This window comes from Ursus maritimus, unplaced genomic scaffold (genome assembly GCF_017311325.1).
Source record: "Ursus maritimus isolate PB19 unplaced genomic scaffold, ASM1731132v1 scaffold_23, whole genome shotgun sequence".
Lineage (NCBI taxonomy): Eukaryota > Metazoa > Chordata > Mammalia > Carnivora > Ursidae > Ursus > Ursus maritimus.
Window position 1 is genome coordinate 37,008,276 of NW_024424786.1, and position 21,307 is coordinate 37,029,582.

General features: G+C 51.1%; 1 protein-coding gene across 1 annotated transcript in view; it reads right to left on the reverse strand.

Moving 5' to 3' along the window:
- VPS37C (VPS37C subunit of ESCRT-I) overlaps positions 1 to 18,702 on the reverse strand; it is a 26,537-nt gene extending 7,835 nt beyond the window's left edge. The window contains exons 1-2 of the mRNA XM_040639185.1: positions 18,544 to 18,702; positions 9,708 to 9,819 (exon numbers count right to left, since the gene is read on the reverse strand). The gene's annotated coding sequence lies outside the window, so the exon portion shown is untranslated. The remainder of the gene's footprint in view (positions 1 to 9,707; positions 9,820 to 18,543) is intronic.
- Positions 18,703 to 21,307: the final 2,605 nt, after the last annotated feature.

Below are 21,307 nucleotides of genomic sequence, written 5' to 3' on the forward strand. Positions count from 1 at the left end.
GGGGAGCAGCAACTGTGCCTTTACAGGTAGGGATCAGAAAGGTTTGTAAAGGGGAGTGAGAATCCAAACCCCCCTTCTGTCCCCATCTCACCCTGCCACTCCAGAAACCCTTGGTCTGAAAGCTGGCAGCCTGAACAGGCCCTGGGAAGGAGCAGAACTCGGGGGGCATGCTGCTTCCCCCCCGGCAGACCGAGTGGGTCCACCATGAACAGGACCAGCAGGGCAAAGAGGACAAGTGGAGCAGCACTCTAAAGACAGACCTGGTCTGAGTCCCGGCCCTGCTACTTCCCAGCCAAGGGACCTCCCACAACTGGGACCTCCCTGAGCCTCAGGTTCTCCATCAGCAAAATGGGCTAGTGTAAGGTTCAGTGAAATGAGGCCAACCCAGTGCAGGCTTAGAACAAACCCTGGCGAAGGACCCGACACCACAGAAATTACTTATTACTACGGCCTCCAGCAAGGCCCAGATCCGGCACTGAGCCGGGCTCCAGCACAGAACGGGGTGTCCGCTGGCTCCTGCAGTCAGGACTGCGCGCAGAGAGCCCGGGGCCCAGGCAGCTGGCTGACCACATGCCCCCGGCGCGGTCGGCAAGGTGTCTGCGGAAGCCCGGGGCAGGTACACTCCCACACATGGTGACGCACGGCGGGGGTCACTGTCCGTGCTCGGTAAGCCGTGGATCACACACTTTCTGGTCTCAGGACACCTTTCACCCCTAACATTACTGAGGAACCCAAAGAGGTTTCCCTTATGTGGATTTTAGGTATTAGTATTGACTGTATTCGATACTAAAAGTGAGAAGATTTTTTTAAATTTATTTTCTTTGAATGTTCATAGCAGCTTTCAGTGGAATAGCCTGGAACTGGAAACAACCCAAAAGATCTCCAATTAGTCAAGAGTGTCACAAGCTGTGCTACAGCTGTATGGTGATGCACGGCTCTCCAGGAAGAAGGAAGAAATCCACGTCTGCAACTTGAATGGATCTCAAGGGAATTTTTCTGAGTGAAAAATCATTTATAGAACATTCTGCTTATATAACATAGCATTCTTTTTATATAACCTTCTTAAGATGAGAAGGTTGTCGAGATGGAAAACATGCTCGCAGTTGCCACGGGGAGACATTTTTAAAATACAAGACTCTGCGCGCACCCATGTGCCAGAAGCCACCAGAAGGATGATGTAATCGCGTGCCATGTGCCCTCCGAAAAGCCCACCGTATACTCATGCAAGAAACAGTAAAAAGGAAAATAACACCTTAGATTACGAGAATGATTCTGACCTCACAGGCACCTGAAAGAGTCTCCAAGACCCCAGCACCACCCAGGGCTCCTGGGAGCACACTTTGAGAACCACTGGCCTCGAGGCTAGGAGAATGGACTCTGCAGCCAGACTGCCTGGGTTTGAATCCCTCCCTGTCACTCACAAGCCCTGTTGTTAAACTTCTTTGTGCCTTAGTTCCTCCGTCTGTTCGAACAGCCGTGCCCGGAACACAGCGAGCACTGCGTTAAGTCCTTGCATTACAAGGACCCTCACCACCGGCTTATGCAGCAAGAACTGCCAACCTGACCTCACAGAGGCGGCTCAGGCAGGGGAAGTCACCTGCCCACGGTCACACAGCTGGGCAGTGGCAGGCCCCTCCCCAGGCGGGGGGGGGGGCGGTTCGCAGCATGCCCCTCGAAATCACCAGAGTCCCGAGTCCTCCTCCAGACCCGGAACTCTCCAGGACTCTTCATATGACTTTTAACGCAGTTTTCATTTTACCTAAGCTACCCAGGGCCAAATGTGCGTGGCATCTGTGGCTTTTCTTTCCCTTTCGTCCCACACTCTGAGGGAACTCAGCTTCCCCTGACAGAGGAAAAGCAAAGACCCCAGAGAGGAGGGGTTCGTCAAGCAGTCCATGCAGAGGCAGGGTGCGAAGGCGGGGCTCGATGTGTTGTTTCTCCGGAGTGAGAAACAGGGGAGAGTGTTTCTCCTCTGCCAGGACCCCGAACGCACTTCCGTCGGGTGCCTGTGGCTTGCCTCCTGTAGGCGGGGGGACCGGGCATGGGACGGGGGTCTCCCCCTCCAGGACCGAAGCTCCCGGTCTGCAGCCCATGGCAGGGCCCAGGCGAGGCAGCGTCGGAGGCGGCCCAGCGCAGCGTCAAGAGCGCCCAGCAGGGCGTCGAGGCTACAGCTCCCGAGAACGCAGCGCACGCCCTGGCCAGCTCCGTGGGGACAGCCACACGAAGAGCACGCCTGCGACACCGCCAGGCTTCTACAGGCCAGCAGACCCGCGCGACCCAGAGGCCAAGTCAGGGGAAGTCCATGGGGAGGGTCTGCGCTGGGCTCGAGGCCCACAAGGCACCGGGGGCACCGGGAGCTGGCCTGACTGGAAGGCACTGACGCAGAACCCACCCTGCCACCAACCGAAGACTGGCTTCCCTGACGGGCTCGCCTTCACCAGCCACTTTCTTCCCCCACCCCCCAGACAGGGAAATGTTTTCATTAGAGGAAAGTCACCAAGATAAAATCTCTGTAGAACATTCAAGTATGCTGTTTTCTCACGGGGGCTGACAGAAGGCTGTCACTGATACCGCTGTGGGTCTACCGTGTGCGTCCGTCCCGGAACCGGCAGTGCGTGTGGGCGCTCGATGGATGTCTGTGGAAGCAAGTCCCCCCGCCCCGGGTCACAAAAAGAGGGGCCCGATGTCCCTACAACCGGCGTGGGGCTGCCGCTGCTTTCGAGAGGGACAGGGACGGCAACAGCACCAAGCATGTCACTTGTCATCAAAGCTTGGCAGTAACTGTAGACATTTAGCCAGAAAGGGGACTTTGCTGGGTGGAAGAGTGGTGGCCAATCAGAAATAAGTAAGTGTGCTCCCCAGATAATTCTGGGGCGCACTGAAGTGCACGGCCCCTCCACCCACCGTCCCAGACGAGAGTCCTCCTCTCCAGTCTAGAGCCCCATACCTGGCTCTGTTTGATGGCCTTGAAATCCCAGAGACACGGATCCCTGGGACATGTAGCTGGTGATCCGAATAATCACCGTCTTCAGACAGCGGGAATTCTCCCCAAAGTGGGCAATGCATGAAGCACACAGCTCTCCTACTGAGACCTTCCTTCCCCAGCACGCGTCCCTGGTGGGGGAATCCCATCCCCAGTGCTAAGGTCACCCCCACTTCCCTAGGAGGTCTGGTATGCACCTGCTTGAACTCGGAAGATCAAAGGGACGGGAGAATGTTCTAGCTCCTGTCTGTGATGACTCCCTCTGCCACTCCCTGATTGGGAAAGATGACCACCCCCATATTCAGAAAAGAAACATTGCAGCCCCGTGGTTGCAAAAGACCTCTCTCCTGTGTCAATCCCCTTTCGTGGCAGACTTCAGAACAGGCCACACACGTTTTAACACTTGAGAATTTCCAGTCTGAAACACCTCCATGTTCCAGCAGGTCAACCCCCTTAGATGGAACTCTCTAGGGCAGCCTGTATATTCTGGCATCCCGGATGCGATGGAAAGTAGGCCCCCTGCACACAGCAAGCAGGAACGGGATGGGTGCCACAGCACTTCCAACTCTGCCTTCTCTGGTCCCTAACTCAACAACCCTCCTGCTTCTACCACGCCCATTTCACAGGTGGTGACACTGAGGCCGAGTGGCATATAGCTTGCCTGTGCTGACAGAAGAGGGGACACCTGGCCTAGGAGTCTGACCCTGGCCTGCTGCTCCTTCCACCAGTCTCCCCACCTCCTCTGTGCCCTGGTCTCCTCACGCTGCCTCATGGGCACGGCGGGCACGTGTAAGCCACGCATTCCCACTTCTTCCAGAAGGAGGTGTGCTCGGGATCCCACACCCAAATGTGCCACCCATTCCTTTTAGGGAGTCAACTTTCCTTACCTGGGAAATGGGTAAACAATCCCTGCCAGTCACGTGGCTCCTTTCTTCTGAGATCAAAGCCCTTTGCAAACTTCCCCATTAATTTATATAATTGCTCCAGGAACTAAAGCAAATACAGGCTTAATTACCCCAATTTCAGAGATGAAATGAAGCCCAGAAACAAATAATAAAGGTATTGCTCAAGGTCCTGTAAGCTGTTGGGGGTCAGACCACTGGAGATCCAAGTCCCCTTCCATCCCTGGTGTTTTAACAACACAAGCATCTTTGCCCCCCGGCTCTGCCCGTCACAGGACAGCCACGAAGCTAGTTTAGTTATAAGCTTCTCCAAGGTGCAGAGCTTACGATCCCACGCGAGCACGCTGGTTACCCAGGCCCGTCTTCGGTCCCTGCCCCCGGCGTGGAGGTGGTTCACGTCCTCGCCCTCTGACAACAGTTCCGGGCCTGGGCTTTACTGCGGCATCGCCCACCCCTGGAAGTGACCGATGCCTTTCTTTCAGAAGTCACAGAGACCTCTCCTGATCCTTAGGGCCACCCGGTGAGGCTGAACACAGCATACACTTCTCTGGGTTCGCAATTCTGAAACGGCGGGGGAGCACAGGACATTCTGCCCGAAGCCCACAAAGCAGGTGCCCCTGAAGCCTGGGCACCCGCTGCCAGCAGTGTTCTGCCTCCCGGTCACCCGATGTGCTGAAAAAATAAAAACCGGCACCTCTCAAACTGGCCACAACTGCCAGGGATGTCACCATGCAGAGAACTGGGACATTACTGAGAAGTTACTTGGGGATCCAGGGTCCAGGGGCTCTGTTTCTAAAGGGGTTGACAAATACAATTACCAGGCCCCTCAGCACCCCAGGCCCTGACCTGCACCCTCTTCTGCTTACCCAGGTGCCCAGGAGGATGCTGGGTACTTCTCAGGTGGTGTCTGGAGAGTACGGCTTGAGGGAGGGGACAGGAGGGAAGACACGAGCCCGTTGAAGGCAGGGAGATGGTCTTGTTTACCTCTGCCTTCCCAGCGCCTGGCCCAGCCTCTGACCTGCTGACAGCTCACAGCAGTGCTTGCAAAAAGATGGACCAAGGCAGGGAGGAAGAGACTGAGGCAGGGACGGAGAGAACAGGCCGGTCAGCTGGCAGACGAGTCAGACAAGACATGGAGGTGCGAGAACAGGGCTCCTTCCCCTTTTTCACACCCTCCTTCATTTCTCCATGCCTTCATTGAGTAAACATTTATGGAGCCATTACGACATGCCAAGAACTGCACCAGACCCCACTTCAAAGGAGCAGGATGAATGAGGACGGAGGGGTGTAAATAACACCAAGTTCTTACTACGTGCCCGTAGTACACCCAAACATGCTAACTCCCCCCAGCTCAATTCTGTTTTTAAAAAGCAAAACTTCACCGCCACTCACAGCAAGTACGGGTACGAGGGGATGTAACACAGGTGGGGGCCAGTGGAACAAGGAGCGGGGAGGCGGCCGGCTCTGAGGGCTGGGGTGTGAGAAGCCTGCCAGGCCTCACGGGGACAGGAGTCAGAGGGCCAGGGGCAGGAGACAGCGGGGCCCTGGCAGGAGCCGCTGCAGATCCACATGGCTGGGAGAAGGGGAACAGGACGCTGCTGAGGCGGGCACGTGGCTACACAGACCTCACAGGTGCAACGGAACACCACCTCTCTTAGCGGGGTGATACCATCGACTCAAAGATCAGACAGGGAACAAAGTGGGAAAGGCGACACGTGTGTTCATCTGTGTGCCCTCTGCAGGAAGAGAAAATCTGTTTCCCTATCAATAACCCAAGAAGGAAAGAAACCTTCCTTTCTTTGTCTTTGGGCTCCTCTGCAGCTTTCCCCTACAGCAGAGGTCACAGACCTGGGCACCTACAAGGGCTGGGCAGGCACTTGCGACCAAGGCCAAGTCACTGGGTACAGAGTGTGTCCCTCTGGAAAGCGGGGGCTCAGCCCAGCTCGAGTATATCCTGCAGGGGGAGGGGGTGGCCGGGCTTGGCCAGAAATCCAGATCCATGTGACACCTCTCCACCTTTAAGTTTTAGTAGTCAATTCAAAAGTTGTAAAAAACAACAACTGGGCGGAGTGTGGTTTGTCAATACTGCTCCCTAGACACGTGCCTGGAGGACAGATTCCATAGCAAAGGAGGCGGGGCGGGGGCGGCCACGAGGTGACAAAGAGCTTTCCCAGGCATCCTGGAGCTCACCTCCTGCCACCAAGGCCTGCGTATGGGGTCAGACAAAGCTGGAGCAGCAGCAAGCAGAACCAAGGGGGCAGGCTTGGGGGTACGGCCGCTGGGCCTCTGTGGCGCTCACACTAGGACAGGAAATGAAGCCCCGGGCCACAGGCCCCGCAGCTCACAGTCCCAACTTCTTTCTACCACTTGGTATCTTGACTCCATCGATCTCACATGCCTGGACCATAGGGAACATGATGAAGATAGCAGGCCCAAAGGCAACTCCACTACACCCCAGGGGACTTAGGCCAGAAGCAGTGACCTTTCCCACCACTCCCTGGGGTGAAGTGGAGGGGGCTGAGAATGTCGCTGTGGAGAGGGGACACTGGGAAGGGTTCAAACTCTGGGCCGTCTTCCAGATCTGCCTTTAATGGGGGCGGGGGGGACCAACTTGTAGGGATGGTGCTTGCTCAATGTGGAACTTTGCCAGGACTGTTTAGCTCAAAATCAAATGGTCTCAACTGACATCAGATCCTTTACAAGAATAAATTAAAAAAAAAAAAAAAAGTAAAGGCAGAAAGCAAAATGCAGTCTTTTCTAAGCTCAGATCAGAGTAAGGTGTGCCAGCCTTGGAGATGGCTTGCGATGCCCGGGGCCCCTTGCGTCTGTCTGAACAATCAGTGCCAGCTCTCCCCCAATAGGATGCAGAGAAAAGCACAGAATGTGGACTGATACTCTGGGTTTGTGCTTTGGCTCCACAACCCTTTAGCTGTGTGACCTTGATCAAGTCTCTTAATCTCAGCAGTTTCCTTATCTGGAAAATGGGCACCATGACGGTAACCCCGCCTTAGGGGTTGTGTGCCTTAGGGGTTGTGAGGAGCGAATGGCCCTGGAGAGGGCTTTGCAAGCTCCTGAGCACTGAACAAATACTAATTATTCTGCCTCCTGGGGGTAATCCGATGATTAGGGGAAATTCTTGACACCCCTGGGGCTCGATATTGAGTCAAGCAAATGTGACTGCTATTACTGAATCAGAAGAACTGGGACTGAGCAGGGTGCCTCTGCTTCCCCGGCTCCCCCTGGCAGACAAAGCACAGGTTCTGATCACTCCCCTCCTCACCGTTAGGAGACCACACCGACCCGCCAGCTACTTTAAGCCCAAAGTCACACTGCAAGCAGAGTTGCAAAGTTGGGCTTCTTGTAAATTTCCCACATCCACTTATGGCAGCTAAGAAGTAGTTACCATAGCAACTTGCACAGTTCAGTGTGCCTGAGTTAGAGAGACCTGGCGCCATCCTATCCCTCCTGTCAAAAACACCTGCGGTTGCCTTAGAAACCTTCCTATCCTACTGCTTAATGAGAACAGAATTGTTGACCTGATCTAGTTTTCTTTCCCTAGAATGAGTCTGGCCGTGCACCGAAGTATCAGACCGTTCAGTCACCTGACTTCCCACAGGAGTTAATAAAAACAAATCAAACCATCATGTACTCCTCACCTGGTCCAAAGCACCATGGACCTGACCTTCCCTCCCTTCAATTTGAAAAGCTGGTGTGTAAGCGCCAGAAGGAAGCCTTCTTAAGTTTTCTCTCCAAGGTATTTCTGGGATTGGGGCAGGGAATTCCTCCCCACCCCCCAGTGCTGAACAGTTAAGACAGCAGGAAGGGAAGCGGAAAGAGTTCAGGGCTTAAGAGCCAACTATTCGTGGATGACCTTTTACTAGCTCTGTGACCTTGGGCAAATTATACCACCCTTCTTACTCTGTTGCTCACTGGTAAAATAAGGCTAACACTACCAAAGTCGTGGGCCGTTGTAAGGACTCAGAGAGGTAAGCGAGATAACCTCTAGAGGTGCTAGAAAAACCAGGCGCTGGGGAGCATTAATTCTCACACTCGCACCTTACCACCGTGGCAAAATGCTGCCGGACCTGGCCAGGCACCCAGCTAGGCTCGGGACGGAGGGCAGGTCCTCAGGAAGGCAAAGGGTGTAGCTTTCTGAAACAGGCTCCAAACCAATCTGAATAGAAATCCTCGAATGTAAGTACGCCAACACATGGGGGCGGGGCGGGGGGCTGGAGAGTATGTAAGCTCCCAGGACAAGGCTTTTTGAAGGCAACTGTCATCTTTACCTAAATATTTACGTAACAACCACATGCTCCTCAGGCCCACTGAAGAACTCCGTCTGACACCCCCTCCATCCCCCCAGAGGCAAGCCACTAAGTGAGAAGACCCAAGAAGGATGAGCCCCTTTCCTGGGGCGCCTGGGTGGCACAGCAGTTAAGCGTCTGCCTTTGGCTCAGGGCGTGATCCCGGTGTTATGGGATCGAGCCCCACATCAGGCTCCTCTGCTGTGAGCCTGCTTCTTCCTCTCCCACTCCCCCTGCTTGTGTTCCCTCTCTCACTGGCTGTCTTTCTCTGTCAAATAAATAAATAAAATCTTTAAAAAAAAAAAAAAAAAAAAAAAAGAAGGATGAGCCCCTTTCCTGTACCGAACACGGGGACACTCGGGAGTGGTGCAAGACTGGGGCAAACTGCTTTCCCTACTCCGTGGGCTGTGGGCTGCTGGCCAGGCTGGGGCGGTCCATCACCAGAGGACACCTGAGGATCAGAGTGGAGCCAGAGGGCAGGGCTGGCAGGGCGTGGGGCCCCTGGCTACTTACAGTCCTTGGAGGGCCCAGCCCAGCCCCTAAAGGGCCCCTCCCAAGCCTGCTGAACCTCCACCCCTCACCCGCATTCCAGGGGTGACTCCACTCAACTCACCCACCTTTCTCTTTCCCCAAACCACCTTCCCCACCTGACCCCCTCAGCTTCACGCCCTCACTCCCAATCCTCCAGGCCACCCCGACGCCTCTCCTGTCCAATCGCCAGGTTTCATCTAGTCATTGCTCCAGCGGGAGCAGTTCAAGTTCTGCTCCAGGTGCTCCAGGCACCTCTGGATTCATTTTTGAAAACACTGCTTCCAGCTCCCTCCGCCTTCCCTGCAGCCAGCCATCTCCTCTCCTTCCCTCGTCCCCAACCCTCCAGCTGTCAGGACCTTCACCTCCACCCTCTCTACCCACTCGTCTGGTGTGTCCTGTTGTTTTCCAAGTTTTCCAGTTTTCTAAAGGAGGTCTCCTTTAAAATGTTACCCCAAGCCCCCAGAGCACAGAACAGACGCCAGGCATGGGGTGGGGATGGAGGGAGCCCTGCTCTTCCAGCTCAGTCTCCCCCAAGGCCTTAAGGGGGTCCCCAGGCCACCTTCCCAGAGCACAGATTGAAAACCACTGCCCTTACCCCCCCAACCGCCCAAGTCCCCCTCCTCCATTCTCTTTCAGCTGTGAGATCTCACCAGCACAGCACAGAGAGAGAGGGTGCTACTGTGCACTTCCAGAGCCCTGCGGGGGCCGGCTAAAGTCTCCAGCAGAAAGAGCAAGGGACACGTCCCAGAGCAGCTGACATGTGAAGGTCAGGCAGGCATTTTCAGGATGGGGAAGGCACAGGGCAGAGTATTCCAGGCAGACGGGAGGCAAGAGCAAAGCCTGGGTGCTACGGCTGGGAATGGCTTGCAGGACAGGAGTCGAACCAGGCTTTACCGCCACCACTCAGCTCCCTCTGCAAGCCTCGCTGGGCCACCAGTGAGAGAGACACGATGACGGGTCGCCACGCATCACGTGCAGAGCACTTACAATGTACCGAGCAGTGTCCTAGGCGCTCTGTCCGCAGCAGCTCGTGTGATCCTCACACCGGGTCCTCGTGGCTGTGTCACCTTTGGCTTTCCTCATTTTACAGATGAGAAACCTGGGTCGAAGAGAAGACTTGTACCTGATCCCAGTCTCACGACGAGGAAATGGCAGAACCCAAATTTCATTGCGGTGGTCTGGTCCCTGGGGCCTATACCCTTCACCAGGGCACCACGCCACCCCTTAGTCAAGTGTGCGCCCTTGCGACACTGCGCCCAGCTCTGGGGACAAACTTATAACGCGGTCATTCCTGCTGACATCTTTCCATCAGACTTCTAAAGCATGGGGGCTGGCCACACAGCGCCCCAGGGCCCCAGAGCTCCCAACGGCGCCAGAAACAGCGCCTCCTTCGGGCTGTGGCCCTGCAGGGAAAGCCCAGCCGCCAAAAGCTCTGGGAGACAGACAGCCCCACACCCTCGGTCACTACTGGCTGGGGAGCTTGTGCGGGCTACTCCTTCCCTTTGGACCTCAGTTTCTCCTCTCACACGGGGCTTTTACAGGGCTGAAATGAACTAGCGCCTGGGAAGTCCAAAGCCCGGCGCTCAGGCCGGACTCAACAAATGGTTGGGCCCTTCTTCATCAGCACGGCTGAGCTCCCACCCGGCCTATCCCCTCTGCAGATGCGGAGGACAAAGAACTAAAGATTCCTCCAGAGACAGCATCCATCAACCGTGCCACGGAAATCCGGGGGCCGGATGTAACACACATCAGTAACGCTCCACAGCAGTCAATACGATGGCCAAGAAACAGGTTATTTAATAAGTAGCCCATCCGTGAAACTTCCTGACAGTAAAACACAAGCGGGACACTGCAAAGCCTCCTCCTCTTGTGGCCCACGGCTCAGTGAAAAGAAAACCATCCTAACCTACCCCACACCCAGTGGCCACTTGTTTTCCCTTTGCCCAACCGTTCCGATGACTCAGAAAGGACCTCAGGCTGCAGCTGTCAGCCTCCCCCCACCCCCCTCTTCCTAACCAGCGCAGGGCAAGCTGAGCTAAGCAGGTTCGACCATCCCTTTAGGAGGGATCAGGATTAAGGTCAAGGCAAACACCCGGGAGTCTGTAGGAAGTCACTCAAGGTCTGTCTGTTCAAAAGCCAGGACAACGAGACCACTGTTCTCACTGATTCAGGGCCATCCTAGGCTGGTAGAAGGTGGGGCACCTGTAGACCCTCTCCCTGCCAGTGAGGTCTGACGCTAGGAACTTCTGAATCCCCCACAGGCAGGCGTGCTGAGGGCAACAATGGAGCCAGAGAAAAAAAGAGAAACTAGGCCACAGCCTCCTCGTATCTGCTCTTGACTCAAGCAGGGATCCATGAAGGCCATTATCAAACCTGCAAAGGCCATTATCAAACAGGTGACACCATATCAGCAACTACACCGGGCTCTGGACTCAGTTTTACCGTCTGGCAGAAGGCCTCATCTGAGCCTCTCCAGCAGCTACCCGCCTGGTTCTAACAGACTCCACCCTCTCCAGCCCTCTCCCACCTACCCCAGGAATCTCTAGAGAACACAGCCAATCAGAGCTCTCACATCCCTGCTGAGAACCTTCCATACCTCCCCAGTGCTTTGGTATTACACTCAAAACCTTGTGCTCCTGGGCTTGGCATACAATGCCCTGTATCAGCTGACCCCAAACCTCCCTTTTCAGCTAGATCTCCTTCCACTCCCTCAGAGGCTGCTCACTCCACCCCAACTTTCTGTTCTACCTACTATTCCCAGAACAAGCAACATGCTTCCAATGGCTTGACAAAAATTCTGCACCTACAGGGATCCTGCCCACAGGAGTCACCAGCTCTGCCACCCAACCTTTGCTCCTACTGTTCCCTCCTCCTGGAATACTCTTTCCTATGCCTTCTCTGGCTTGAAAATGCCTGCCCATCTTCAAATGTCAGTTCCTTCTCCCAAAGACTTCATCCTACCCTCCCACGGTGCTCTGTAAGTACTACCCGGCATTATTATATAGGAATTGGCATGTTTCTCCAGTCAGACTGTGAGCTGTGTCGCTCAGGTCTGCATCCCAGCACTAGGTCAATGCCTAGTGGCACACAGAAGGCACTCAATGACTGCTGACTGGACAGGGACACCCACTCTGGGCCGACATAGAAGAACAGGGACCAGATTTCTCTCCTGCCTCAACCAACCGAAAAACCAGACAGAATAAATAGAACAACAGTTTTCAGACACTGGACATTAGGCATTGCAGGCAAGTGATTCTTGAGAGGGGAGAACAAATGATTGCCCCCAGCTCACTGCCCAGAAAGAAGTTCCAGGCCATGATACAGGGACAGAGTGCCTAGGCAAAGCCTGACAGTCTCGGAGGCCACCAGTCTCCCCAGGTTGGGGAAAGGAAGTTGGGAGACCTTGGAGGCCAAGGCAGGCAGACTTTACAGGGTCTATACCAGAGAGGAGATAGTGACATAAAGAGAGGACTCTGGAAATCTGCAAAGGGTCCCCCTCCATTTTTCGGCTGAGTGCTGACAGTACAGACCAGGATTAGGGGGAAAACTCCTTGGACCTCAAGTTGAGCGAAGAATAATTTGTATCTGAGCCAGCATAGAAAAACCTAGTAATCCACAGGGCATCCGTGGAGCACTGAAGAAGGTACTGTGTTGTCAGTGGGGAAAAATTAACCCTGATCTAAAGATTGTTCTGATCCCAGGTAACAAAACTGAAGAGCAAGCCTTTAAAGGATGAAACTGTTTCCAAGTAACTTACCAGTGTCTCAGAACGATGCCAAGAATATACATAGATACACAAAAATACCCAGCACCCAATGGGATAAAATTTGCACCGTCTGACATTGATCAAAAATTACCACACATACAGGGGCGCCTGGGTGGCACAGCAGTTAAGCGTCTGCCTTTGGCTCAGGGCGTGATCCCGGCGTTCTGGGATCGAGCCCCACATCAGGCTCTTCCACTAGGAGCCTGCTTCTTCCTCTCCCACTCCCCCTGCTTGTGTTCCCTCTCTCACTGGCTATCTCTCTGTCAAATAAATAAATAAAATCTTTAAAAAAAAAAATTACCACACATACAAAGAAGCAAGAAAATGGAATCCATAACGAGGGAAAAATCAATCAGCAGAAACAGACTCAGAAATACAGATAACAGAATTAGCATAAAAGGACATTAAAATGGTCACTACAACCATATTCCACATGTTCAAGAAGCTAAAGTAAAAACTGAGCATGTTAAGTAGAGACATGGAAAATATAAAAAAAGACCCAAATGGAACTTGCAGAGACAGAAACTCTAATATTGAGATAAAAATATGCTGGAAGTAACAACAGAGTAGGCCCTACAGAAGAAAAGATTGGTGAACTTGAAGAAATAACAATACAAACTACCCAAAACAAATCACAGAGAGAAAAATAAAGACCGGGGGATAAAATGAATGAAGCATCAGAGAGCTGTGGAACAACTTCAGGCATCCTAATATACTTGTAATTGGAGTCCCCAAAGAAAAGAGAGAAAGGAAAATAGAGAAACTATCTGAAGAATTAACAGTGTGAAAACTTTCCAAATTTTTTGAAAGCTATAAACCCACAGATTCAAAAAACTCAACTAACCCAAGCACAATAAACATGAAGAAAACTATACCATCTATCATGATGATTAAATTGTTTAAAACCAGTGATAAAAGGCGGCACCTGGGTGGCTCAGTCAGTTAAGCATGACCTTCAGCTCAGGTCATGATTCCAGGTCATGATCCCTGGGATCAAGCCCCGCAATGGGCTCCTTGCTCAGCGAGGAGTCTGCTTTTCCCTCTCCATCTGCCCCTCCCCCCTGCTTGTGCTCTTTCTCAATCACTCTCTCTCTCTCTCAAATAAATAAATAAGATCTTTAAAAAAAAAAAAAAGAGTGATAAAAGAAAAGCAGAAAGAAAAACGGCACACTGGAAATGGAAGAACAAAAAATAAAAAGGACAACTGATTATTCATATGAAACAATGCAAGCCGGAAGACACTGGAACCACATCTTAAAATGTTGAAATTAAAAGAAGCAACTTAAATTTCTATACCCAGGGAAAATACCTTTCAATAACAAAGGCAAAATAAAGACTTTCTTAGACATCCAGAATTCATCACCTGCAAGAAATATTAAAGGAAGTCCTCAAGTCAGAAAGAACGTGAAACAAAATGGGTCTACCCAGAAGAATGAAGAACACCAGAAATAATAAACATGTAAATAAATATAAAATATCTTTTCTTTTTGATCTCTTTACAAAATAATTGTTTACAGCAAAAATAACAATAATATTTTGTGGGATTTATAACATATGTACAACTGAAATGTGTGACAACAATACAAAGTCCAGCAGGGAAGAAATAAATGTATACAAAATGGTATAATATCATTTGATGATAGACTGTGACAAGTTAAAAATGCATACTATGAATTGTAAGGCAACTGCTAAAAAACAAACAAAAAAGTTGTAGCTAATAAACTAGCATAGGAAACAAAATAAAATCATAAAAAATTACTCAACCCCAAAGAGATCAGGAAAAAAAAAAAAAGGAAATGGGAAGAAAGAATATTGGACAAACTGATAACAAACAGCAAGATAATAGTTAAGCCCAACAATACTAATAATCATATTAAACGTAAATGTTCTAAATATCCCAACTAAAAGGCAAAGATTATAAAATTGAATTTTACAAAATGTAAAACCTATCTATATATTTCCTACAAGAACCCACTTAAAGACACATAATTTAAAAGTAAAAGGATATAAAGAAATACACCAAGCAAACACTGATTTTTTAAACACTACCCATTTTTAAATTGTGATAAAACATATATAACATAAAATTTACCACTCAAACCATTTTAAAATGTACAGTTTTATGGCATTAACTACGTTCAGAATTTTTTTATCATCCCAAACTGAAACTCTATACCCATTAAACACTAATTCTCCATTCTTCCCTCCTGAGCCCCTGGCAACCACCATTCTTCTTTCTGACTCTGTGAACGTAACTACTCTAGGAACCTTACATAAGAGGAATCATGCAATATTTGTCCCTCTGTGATTGGCTGTTTCGCTTTGCATTATTTCTTCAAGTTTCATCCATGTCGTAGCACGTGTCAAAATTTCCTTCCTTTTCAAAGCTAGATGATGTTCTATGTATGTGCCACATTTTGTTTGGCCATTCATCTGTCAATGAACACTTGGGTTGCTTCTACCTTTTGGCCAATGTGAATAATGCTGCCATGAACACTGGTGTACAAATATATTGGTTGAGTCTCTGCTTTTACTTCTTTAGGGCATATACCCATTATGGAATGGCTGGATCGTAGGGTAATTGTGTATTTAATTTTTTGAGGCATTGCCATACTGTTTTCCACAGCAGCTGTACATCTGATATTCCCACCAGCAATACTAAGGGTTCCAATCTCTCTACATCCTCTTGCCAGTACTTCCGGTTTTTTGGGTAACAGCCATCTTAATGGGTGTGAAGTGGTATCTCATTGTCATTTTGATTCGCATTTCTCTAATGACCAGTGACAGTGAATATCTTCCTGTGCTTACTGGTCATTTATATATCTTCTTCGGAGAAATGTCTACTCAAGTCCTTTGCCTATTTTAATCACATCATTTCTTTTTCATTTTGAGTTGTAGTACTGTATATATTCTGGATATCAATCCAATAATTTTTTAAAAGCTGGATTGGCTATATTACTACGAGATGAAGTAGATTTCATTACCAGGGGTTAAAAGGGCCAATTCATCAAACAAACGACACTCCAAAATGTTTATGTACTTAATAACAGAGCTTCAAAATACATGAAGCAAAAACTGATAAGACTATAAGGAGAAATGGACAAATCAACCATTATAGTCGTAAGTTTCAATGACCCTTTTTCACAAGCTGATAGAACAAGTAGACAGAAAAGCAGTAAGCAGTTAAGACTTGAACAGCACTACCAACCAACCTAACTGACATTTATACAACACTCCACTCAACAAAGCAGGAAACACATTTTCCCCAAGTGTTCACAGAACATTTATCAGAGAACACCATATCCTGGGCCATAAAACAAGTCTCAGTAAATTAAAACATTTCAAATCATACAAAGTACATCCTTTGTTTACAAAGAAATTAAGTTGGAAATCAATGTTTACTGGACAGAAAGAGAATAAAGTCATAGTATAATGCTGACTTTGTGTCTTCTACTGCTTGTAAACCTGCCAAGGGGGGAGTGGATACATTGGCAGTGGGACTGAAAATACTTAAATGTCTTCAATGCTAGGCATACCTGACCTGGGCTATCTGTTTGATAACGTGTTCATGGTTGAATCTCTCCTTCTCTCTCCTCTCCAGCCCATCCTAAGCCCCAGGGGCCCCACTTGTCAGCACCACCTAAATCACGACAAACCTGTTTGGTATTTGCTCAAGTCTCTCACAGAAACCAGCAAGGGGAAGAGAAATGCAGAAGGAGCACCTGCAAAGTAAACATGCCTTATAAAGCACCCAAATCCTCAGAGACATCGCCACCACAGAGATCTCTGTGTTACAGGGCAAGTATCCGGGAACAAACCAGAACCTTATAAAAACTCTAGACACCGAACAGAAACTAAAAGAATTTCAGAACAATAGAGATCCAGTGGGATTAAAAGAAGGTCTTCGATGACCTGATTATGTCAGCGTGGAAAAACCCTACTGGTACTGGCCAAAAGTATCTGGAAATGATCCACATGGCCAGCTACCCCAATGCCCTTTCAATGGCAGATTTATGCCAGATTAGCTCAAGTCACAGAAATAAGTAAAAAGAAAACAAGAATCCTTAGAAATAATCTCACTTCCAAGTACAGAAAATCTACAAACTCCTTAAGGTGGTGCTTCCCAAATTTGACTCTCAAAATGAATCATGCAGTGCATATGTAAAAAATACTGATTCCTGGGACCCCTCCAGACAATCTCCAGGGGTCTGGCTCCGTATTTTTAACCACCATCACAGATGATTCTTTTTTTTCTTTTTTAAGACTTATTTATTTATTTTAGAGAGAGACAGAGAGAGCAAGAGAGGGGAGGGGCAAGGGAGAGAGAGAAAGAGAATCCCCAAGCAGACTCTCTGAGTGCAGAGCCCAACACAGGGCTTGATCCCAGGACCCCAAGACCATGACCAGAGCTGAAACCAAGAACCAGCTGCCCAGCCTACTGAGCCACTCAGGCTTCCCTAAGCATCACAGAGGATTCCTAAGGTCCAGCATGAACATTAGCTGTGAAATGAGACAAAGGGGTTAAAAATCCTGACTGGGCACTTCCTGGACATGTGACCAAATTATGTAACATCTCTGCAGCTCCCTTTCTATCTGTAAAATGGGATCACCACCTACCTCGAAGTGTTCTCAGAATTCACTATGTTCAGAAAGCCCCTAAAACAGTGCCAAGAGCACATGACAGTCAGGCAAGAAATCAGAGCTACTGCTACCTCAAAACCAGCCAGCAGAAGCTGCCCAGATGAAGAAATCTAAAATGAAATGTTCTACCTAATGGAAATTACAAAGGCACCAAGCCAGTTTCCAAGATAATCGAGGAAAAAAAGCCTTTCTGGGCACTATGACCACCAAGAACAAAGACTTTCACTTCAGCAGCCAATAGTTCACCCAAGCCCTTCCTCCCACCCAGAACCACAAGGTCCAGGCCTGGGCAAGGCTGCAGCTTTGCACAACAGCCAGAGAGTCCTTCCTCCCCAGATCCCTCTGTCACTGCCACCTCCAGCTCTAGGGCCGACAGTCCTGAGAGTCAGGTGGCAGCATCCTGGGTACACCAGTAGTAAACAGGAGCCTAGGAAAGAGGCAAGGAGCCAATGAAGGGAGTGGAAAAGGCCTGAGTCAGCAACAGTATTACTGAGTGAAGGGAAGGAGTCTGTGAAGTTTCCAGGGCTAAAGGAGACATTTCTAGGGTGGGTGAGGCCAGACACTGTGTACTGAGAAAGCACTGTCTCAGGGGCTGAAACCCCAAGATGCAGGGTCAACTCTGCGAGTAACTCACAGCACAGCCCCAGGTAACTTCTCCCATCCATAAAGTGGGGAAATAAGCATCTTATTGGCTGTGGGGAAGAAATGAGGAGGAACCAGGCACCTATGGGAGATACACAGACACACATATGCCCCACTGCCCTTTGTACCCAAGAGAAACCGAACACATACTGGAGAGAGAGACAACTATATACAGATACACACACACACACACACACACACACACACACCAATGCCCTTTGTACCCAGCCGCTCCAGGGGTAGGGTTTGTTCAGGGACGCTGGGCGCTCCTAGTCTGGGTACAGAAAAAAGGAGAACAGAGCCGAGGCTGAAAGCCCCTTTCTTTCACTGTCCTGGGGAAAGGGCACAGGCAGAGAGTCAGAGACCAGAGTCCCTGTGACCCTACTCTGCCACAGGCCTCCCGTGTGACCTCTGGCTCCCACTCTTAGGCCTGCTTTCCCATCCGTACAATGGGTAAAAACTAATGTCACTAGACTTCTGCCCAGCAAGATGCTCAACTATGGGATGGGGGTGGGGGGTGGAGAGTGGCGCTGAGGGGTGGGGCGGGGCCTGAGGCGCCACCTGCACGGGGAAGGGACGGGAGGGCGCTAGGGGCAGGGGCGCCGGCCTCCCTCCCTCCGGCGGCGAGGGGCAGAGGCGCCGGCGGCAGTCACGCGCCCCTCGCACCCAATCACCGGCCTCTGCCAGGATGAGGCCGACAGGCGGGGGCGCGCCGGGAGCCACTGCCAGCGCCACCCCCTTCCCCGTCCTCGCCCCTCCCCGGGTCCCGCTCACCTGCCCCGGCCGCCGCGCCGCCACCGCTGCCGCCACCGCCGCCGCGGGTTAAACCACGGCCCGCGCCCACACTTCCGGGGCCCGCAGGCCCGCCCCCTCCCGCCGGATGTGACACCCCTCCAACGTCCGGGACTGGGAGCGGGTCCCGCGCCGCTCCTCCCGTGCTACGCTGGGCGGCCCGCGGGTCCGAGTCACCACGACACTGCTTCCCCCTGCACCCCCCCCCACCACACACACTCGCAGCCCCCCTGGGCCACACCCACGGGAGGCCCCACGAGACCCTCCCGCGAGCGGCGGACGCAGGGGTGGGCCCCGCCCCCTAAAGGCCTCCGCCCCGCCCCTGGGGGGCACCGCCCATTGGGCAGAGACGCGACCGCCCTGAGCGAGTGCGCCTGCGCGGACGACCCGGGGTTCTCTGGGGGGCGAGCACGGGGTAGGTCTGTTTTATCCGGCTCGGCTTTGGGGAAGCTGTTAAAAGCGGACCAAAAGGGGCCGAGAAGAAACGAATGGAATCCCAGCACCTCGGGAACGCCCTAGGTGGTCTGAGCTCAGGCTGAGGAGCCTCCACGTCAACCATATGGCGCCAGGACGGGAGTGACCACGGATCTGTGTCCTTCCCTGGCAGAGAGAAGCGCCTGTCCGTCTGGAACTGGCTGGCTGGTTCCTCAAAACAACTCTGTGTGGTTTCTCGAGGCCCTAGATTGCACTTTTAGTCCATTCTGTGTAGGTAGTGCTTGACAGAGGTCCTTATACATCCTTCCTTGCCCGGAATCACGAGACCGATGACCTGGGAAGAAGGGCCCTGATGCCAGCCAGCGCTCTCTTCCCTGGGCAGCCAGGCGAATCCCAGTCCCTGTTTTGCCTCTCAGCAGGGTCCGTGATAGCAGCTTTGCAAAAGTGGGATCCCAGGAGGAGAGCTTCTTAGATCAAGGAAACCGTACCACCCAAAATTCTCAATCTTATTAGGTGTTGAATTAAGGCCATCATTGCTAGGGACAGAAACCCAACTCAAACCAACTTTTGCAGATCGGAAATTATTGGGTCACAAAACCATAAAGTCCTGGGAGGCGGGTGGTAGCACAGCAGTATTCAAGGCCTCATCCTCCTTATTTGACTCTGCCCTTCCTTTTGTGACATCAAAATTCCTTTCAGCAGATAGTCTCAAAATTTCTATTTCAAATCTGGAGAGAATGGATCTGATTGGCTATGGTGATCACCACTGCCCCTATTGGGCGAAGCTTCCTCTTTCTTGCTGCCTCCTGGCTGCCAGGTAGCCTTGGATCAATGACCCTTGGGCAAGGTCAGTGATCACTCCTAGAGCGCAGAAGGGATCATGAGGAAGGCAGTCTCAGCTACTGACTTACCTGAGGGATATCATGGTTGGTTTTTGCAATCATCTCACTCTGAATATAGCGTCAGAGCGGCTCCAGTTCAGAGCAGCTGTCAGAAAGCTGGGTGAAACTGTTTCTGAGGGGTCCGGACGAGAGCGGATGACCTTCATTTTGTGTCATAAACTTTCTGTGCTATATAATTTTTAATCTGTGCGTATGTTACTTTGGTCATAAAAAATTAGAAAACACAGGGCTCAGACAGTTGAACATCCAACTCTTGATTTCAGCTCAGGTGGTGATCTCAGGGTCGTGAGAGATCGTGATCTCAACTGCGAGATAGAGATCGAGAGAGAGAGAGAGAGAGAGAGAGAGAGAGAGAGAGATCGAGCCCTGCATCCGGCTCAGCGCTGGGCAAGGAGCCTGCTTGGGATTCTCTCCCCTCTTCCTCTGCTCCTCCCCCCTTCGCTCATGCACACATGCATGTGCACTCTCTCTCTAAAAAAAAAAAGAAAGAAAAGAAAAGAAAAAATACTACTGATGGACTAACTTGAGTTTATATTCTGCAATCCTTCACTCACTGGTACTGTGTTGGCAGGTGAAATAGGCACGTGATGCTTGGAGCGAGAGTGGTCATCTTGACCTGTGAATTGACCATGGGTTGGAGGCCATACCTGGAGGCAAGACAAAACAGAAGGAGGCTGAGCCCTGACATCCATCGCCAGGCTGCTGGATGCTCACCTCCAGACTTTCACAAGAGAGGGAAATAAACCACCTTGTGTAAGCCACGCTTGTTTGGGGTTTTCTGTCACTGGTGCCCTTTAGGTGTTAGACTCTACTTCCAGAAGGCCCCTCTTGTACCCCCAAGACTGGGTAAGTGCCCCCTTGTCTGTTCTTTAAACACCCCACACTTCTTCTTTTCTTAGCATTTACTACATTTTTGTGTAGCTGACCATGCACTCCCCCTGGATAGTAATTTCCATAAGGACAGGCAGAACCTATTTTATACACCATTTTCTGCAAATGCTAGAAACTCCTAAAACAATGACAGTAATAACTTGTGAAGGTGACAGACGCAATGATTCCACCCAGGGTGTTGAGGGGAAATGACAAACTCACTGCTGCATACTTTCCTAGTCAAACGGGTCATTGCCAAGTCATCTGGGTTTGGGGGGTGGGGGCGGGGCTGGCCCTCCTGAATAACCAAAGATGGAAAATTAGGGCAAAGGAGGGAGGGAGGGAGGGAGGGAGGAAAAAGGGGCAGGAAATTCGAGTCATCTGAGGCAGCTGGCACTGGAAGAGGGTGCCCTTCCTACTTTGTTTGCGCCATTTTTCCACTCCTGGCTCTTTTCGGCTCCCCCGGGCTCTAGCCCACCCCCTTTGGTCCTGGCGTCCTGTCATTGACACTTACGTCCCTATACCGTGCCTCAGTTATA